At 37.2% G+C, this 4,846-nt stretch overlaps 2 non-coding genes across 2 annotated transcripts; both read right to left on the bottom strand.

Annotated features, from left to right (window-relative positions):
- Window positions 1-2,926: 2,926 nt before the first annotated feature.
- TRNAT-UGU (transfer RNA threonine (anticodon UGU)) lies at window positions 2,927-2,999 on the bottom strand. The gene has a single exon. It is a non-coding gene; the product is annotated as a tRNA-Thr (tRNA).
- Window positions 3,000-4,484: 1,485 nt separating this feature from the next.
- On the bottom strand, window positions 4,485-4,557 carry TRNAT-UGU (transfer RNA threonine (anticodon UGU)). Its single transcript has one exon. It is a non-coding gene; the product is annotated as a tRNA-Thr (tRNA).
- Between the last annotated feature and the right edge of the window lie 289 nt (window positions 4,558-4,846).

Below are 4,846 nucleotides of genomic sequence, written 5' to 3'. Positions count from 1 at the left end.
AGGGCAAGGTATGGCGTGAAGATGTATAAGCTGTGCGAGAGTGCATCAGGGTATACCTACAGATTTAGGATATATGAAGGAAAGGCCACCCCCAAACCAGACTGCATCCTGGACTACAATAGGTACATGGGAGGGATGGACTTGTCAAATCAAGTCCTGAAGCCCTACAGCGCCATGCGGTGTGGTATAAGAAGCTGGCCGGGCACATCATACAGATGGCTTTGTACAATGCGTACGTGCTACGTCGATGTGCAGGCCAGAGGGGAACTTTCCTGGAATTTCAAGATCTAATCTTTAGGGACCAGGAAGGGGGGGCACCCAGTACTTCTGGAAGCGAGGCCACACGCATCGTACCAGGGCAACACTTTCCAGGAGAAGTTCCCCAAACCGGTGGAAAGGGAAAGAGTCAAAAGAGGTGCAGAGTCTGCTATTAGAGGGGGATAAGGAAAGTCACAATATACCAATGTGACACGTGTCCCGAAAAACCAGGGCTCTGTATAAAAGATTGTTTTAAAATGTATCATACATCCCTTGATTTTTAATTTACCCTGATGCACTCCGCACAGCTTACCCCCCTCATCTTTCCCTTCTGAGCCCTGCCGTATGCCCAGGCAGCTGATAACAGCCACATGTAGGGTATTGCCGTACCCAGGAGAACCCACATTACAATTTAAGGGGTGTATATCTCCGGTGGCGCATGCTGGGCACAATATATTGGACACTGAAATGGCATATATATATATATATATATATATATATATATATATATAAAATTGCAAATCTCACACTGCACCATCTGCTGCGCATTATCTTTTACACAGTACCTGTGGGGTCAAAATGCTCACTACACCTCTAGATGAATGTCTTAAGGGGTGTAGTTTTTAAAATGGGGTCACTTCTCTGGGGTTTCAACTGTACTGGTACCTCAGGGGCTTCTGCATACATGACTTAGCACCAGAAAAGCTCCAGTAGGCCAAATGGTGGTCCTTTCCTTCTGAGCCCTCCCATGGGCCCAAACGGCAGTTTATCACCACAAATGGGGTATTGCCGCACTAAGGACAAATTGGGCAACAAAATGGGGTATGTTGTTCCTTGTGAAAATAAGAAATTTTGATCAAAAATGACATCTTATTGGAAAAAAGATCATTTTTTTCATTTCACAGCCCAATTCAAATAGGTGCTGTAAAAAAACTGTGCGGTCAAAATGATAACAAAAACCATAAATCAATTCCTTGAGGGGTGTAGTTTCCAAAATAGGGTCACTTCTGGTGGGTTTCCATTGTTTTGATACCTCAACACCTCTTCAAACCTGGCATGCTGCCTAAAATATATTCTAATAAAAAAGAGGCCTCAAAATGCACTAGGTGCTTCTTTGCTTCTGGGGCTTGTGTTTTAGTCCACGAGCGCAGTAGGGCCACATGTGGGACATTTCTAAAAACTGCAGAATCTGGACAATACATATTAAGTAGTATTTCTCTGGTAAAACCTTCTCTGTTACAGAAAAAAAATTAATAAAATTGAAATTCAGCAGAAAAAATGAAATTTGCAAATTTCATTTCCACTTTGCTTTAATTCCTGTGAAATGCCTGAAGGGTTAAAAAACTTTCTATATGCTGTTTTGAATACTTTGAGGGGTCTAGTTTTTAAAATGGGGTCACTATTGGGGGATTCCTACTGTTTTGGCACCTCAACACCTCTTCAAACCTGGCATGCTGCCTAAAATATATTCTAATAAAAAAGAGGCCTCAAAATGCACTAGGGGCTTCTTTGCTTCTGGGGCTTGTGTTTTAGTCCACGAGCGCAGTAGGGCCACATGTGGGGCATTTCTAAAAACTGCAGAATCTGGACAATACATATTTAGTAGTATTTCTCTGGTAAAGCCTTCTCTGTTACAGAAAAATTTTTTATAAAATTGAAATTCAGCAGAAAAAATGAAATTTGCAAATTTCATTTCCACTTTGCTTTAATTCCTGTGAAATGCCTGAAGGGTTAAAAAACTTTCTAAATGCTGTTTTGAATACTTTGAGGGGTCTAGTTTTTAAAATGGGGTGTTTTATGGGGGTTTCTAATACATAGGCCCCTCAAATCCACTTCAGAACTGAACTGGTACCTTCAAAAAAAGGCTTTTGAAATTTTCTTAAGAATATGAGAAATTGCTGTTTATGTTCTAAGCCTTGTAACGTCCAAGAAAAATAAAATAATGTTCAAAAAACGATGCCAATCTAAAGTAGACATATGGCAAATGTGAACTAGTAACTATTTTGGGTGGTATAACTGTCTGTTTTTCAAGCAGATGCATTTAAATTCTGAAAAATGCTATTTTTTGTAAATTTTCTCTAAATTTTGCAATTTTTCACAAATAAAGACTGAATATATCGACCAAATTTTACCACGAACATGAAGCCCAAAGTGTTTCGAGAAAACAATCTCAAAATCGCTTGGATAGGTTTAAGCATTCCGACGTTATTACCACATAAAGTGAAATATGTCAGATTTGAAAAATGGGCTCTGAGCCTTAAGGCCCAAACTAGGCTGCGTCCTTAAGGGGTTAAGGTATCAGAAACATGCTTCAGAAACATAGAAACAAATCAAACTTTTAGACAGTTTGGAAATTACAACTGAATGAATTGATGTGTTTGGGGAACAGAATGAGGAACAGAATTCTCCATCATGAATTCCTAAAAAATATTACAAGCAGAAGCAAGATTTTTTTCCAAATTTTTCCATGGGAGATCAAACATGCATAATTTCCTGTTTAAAACTTTTTTTAAAATGTTAACGTTGGACATATACAATGGATTGAATGAAACAATGATGTCTGAATATTTTCAGTTTAGGCCAAGCAATTATCTGAAAGGAAATGACATCTTAGTATTTTCTGTGATGAAGAAATTATCTTATTAGATACTCTAGGCACAAACAATAAAGGCCCCAGTGAGAATTGAACTCACGACCCCTGGTTTACAAGACCAGTGCTCTAACCACTGAGCAATGACGCCAACACATCTGCTAATGCAACGTCGTGGGTTTTATTCGAAATCACCCAAGTCGTATACTTCCATTATCCTATAGTTGGTCTTACAAAGGAGAAGCATGCCAAAATAACAGTTTAAAAACATAACTCCAGAACTAGCTGCGAATTTATTGGTTTATTTGCAGAAAAATGAAAGAGCTGCTCTTACAAATGAGAAGCCTGAAAAAAGTGTAAAACTCTAATTCTAGAACTGGCTGCTTATTTATTAGTAGATTGGCACAAAATTTAAATAGGTTTTTAGTGGATTGGAGAGAAACAGAATTGTCCATCATGAATTCCTAAAAAACGTTATGATTTACATTAAGGTATCAGAAACATGCTTCAGAAACATAGAAACAATTGAAACATTTAGACAGTTTGGAAATCACAACTGAATGAATTGATGTGTTTGGGGAACAGAATGAGGAACAGAATTGTCCATCATGAATTCCTAAAAAATATTACGAGCAGAGGCAAGATTTTTTTCCAAATTTTTCCATGGGAGATCAAACATGCATAATTTCCTGTTTAAAACTTTTTTTAAATGTTAACGTTGGACATATACAATGGATTGAATGAAACAATGATGTCTGAATATTTTCAGTTTAGGCCAAGCAATTATCTGAAAGGAAATGACATCTTAGTATTTTCTGTGATGAAGAAATTATCTTATTAGATACTCTAGGCACAAACAACAAAGGCCCCAGTGAGAATTGAACTACCGACCCCTGGTTTACAAGACCAGTGCTCTAACCACTGAGCTTTGAAGCCAACACATCTGCTAACGCAATGTCGTGTTTTTTTTTCGAAATCACCCAAGTCGTATACTTCCATTATCCTATAGTTGGTCTTACAAAGGAGAAGCATGACAAAATAACAGTTTAAAAACATAACTCCAGAACTAGCTGCGAATTTATTGGTTGATTTGCAGAAAAATGAAAGAGCTGCTCTTACAAATGAGAAGGCTGAAAAAAGTGTAAAACTCTAATTCTAGAACTGGCTGCTTATTTATCGGTAGATTGGCAGAAAAATTAAATAGGTTTTTAGTGGATTGGAGAGAAACAGAATTGTCCATCATGAATTCCCAAAAAATGTTATGATTTACATTAAGGTATCAGAAACATGCTTCAGAAACATAGAAACAATTCAAATTTTTAGACAGTTTGGAAATCACAATTGAATGAATTGATGTGTTTGGGGAACAGAATGATGAACAGAATTGTCCATGATGAATTGCTAAAAAATGTTACGGGCAGAGGCAATTTTTTTTCCAAAATTTTCCATGGGAGATCGAACATGCATAATTTCCTGTTTAAAATGTTAATGTTGGACATATACAATGGATTGAATGAAACAATGATGTCTGAATATTTTCAGTTTTTGCCAAGCAATTATCTGAAAGGAAATTACATCTTGGTATTTTCTGTGATGAAGTCATTATATTATTAGATGCTTTAGGCACAGACAATAAAGGCCCCAGTAAGAATTTAACTCACGACCCCTGGTTTACAAGACCAGTGCTTTAACCACTGAGCCATGATGCCGACACATTGTCCATGGCAACGTCGTGGGTTTTATTTGGAATCACCCAAATCGTATCCTTCCATTATCCTATAGTTGGTCTTACAAAGGAGAAGCATGACAAAATAACAATTTAAAACCATTACTCCAGAACTGGCTGCGAATTTATTGGTTGCTTTGCATATAAATTAAAGAGCTGCTCTTACAAATGAGAAGCCTGAAAATAAAAGTGTAAAACTCTAATTCTAGAACTGACTACTTATTTATCGGTAGTTTGGCAGAAAAATAAAATAAGTTTTTAGTGGATTGAAA

This window comes from Rhinoderma darwinii, chromosome 1 (genome assembly GCF_050947455.1).
Source record: "Rhinoderma darwinii isolate aRhiDar2 chromosome 1, aRhiDar2.hap1, whole genome shotgun sequence".
NCBI classification, from domain to species: Eukaryota; Metazoa; Chordata; class Amphibia; order Anura; family Rhinodermatidae; genus Rhinoderma; species Rhinoderma darwinii.
Note: the sequence above shows the minus strand (reverse complement) of the source record. Positions and strands in the feature narration are given on the sequence as shown.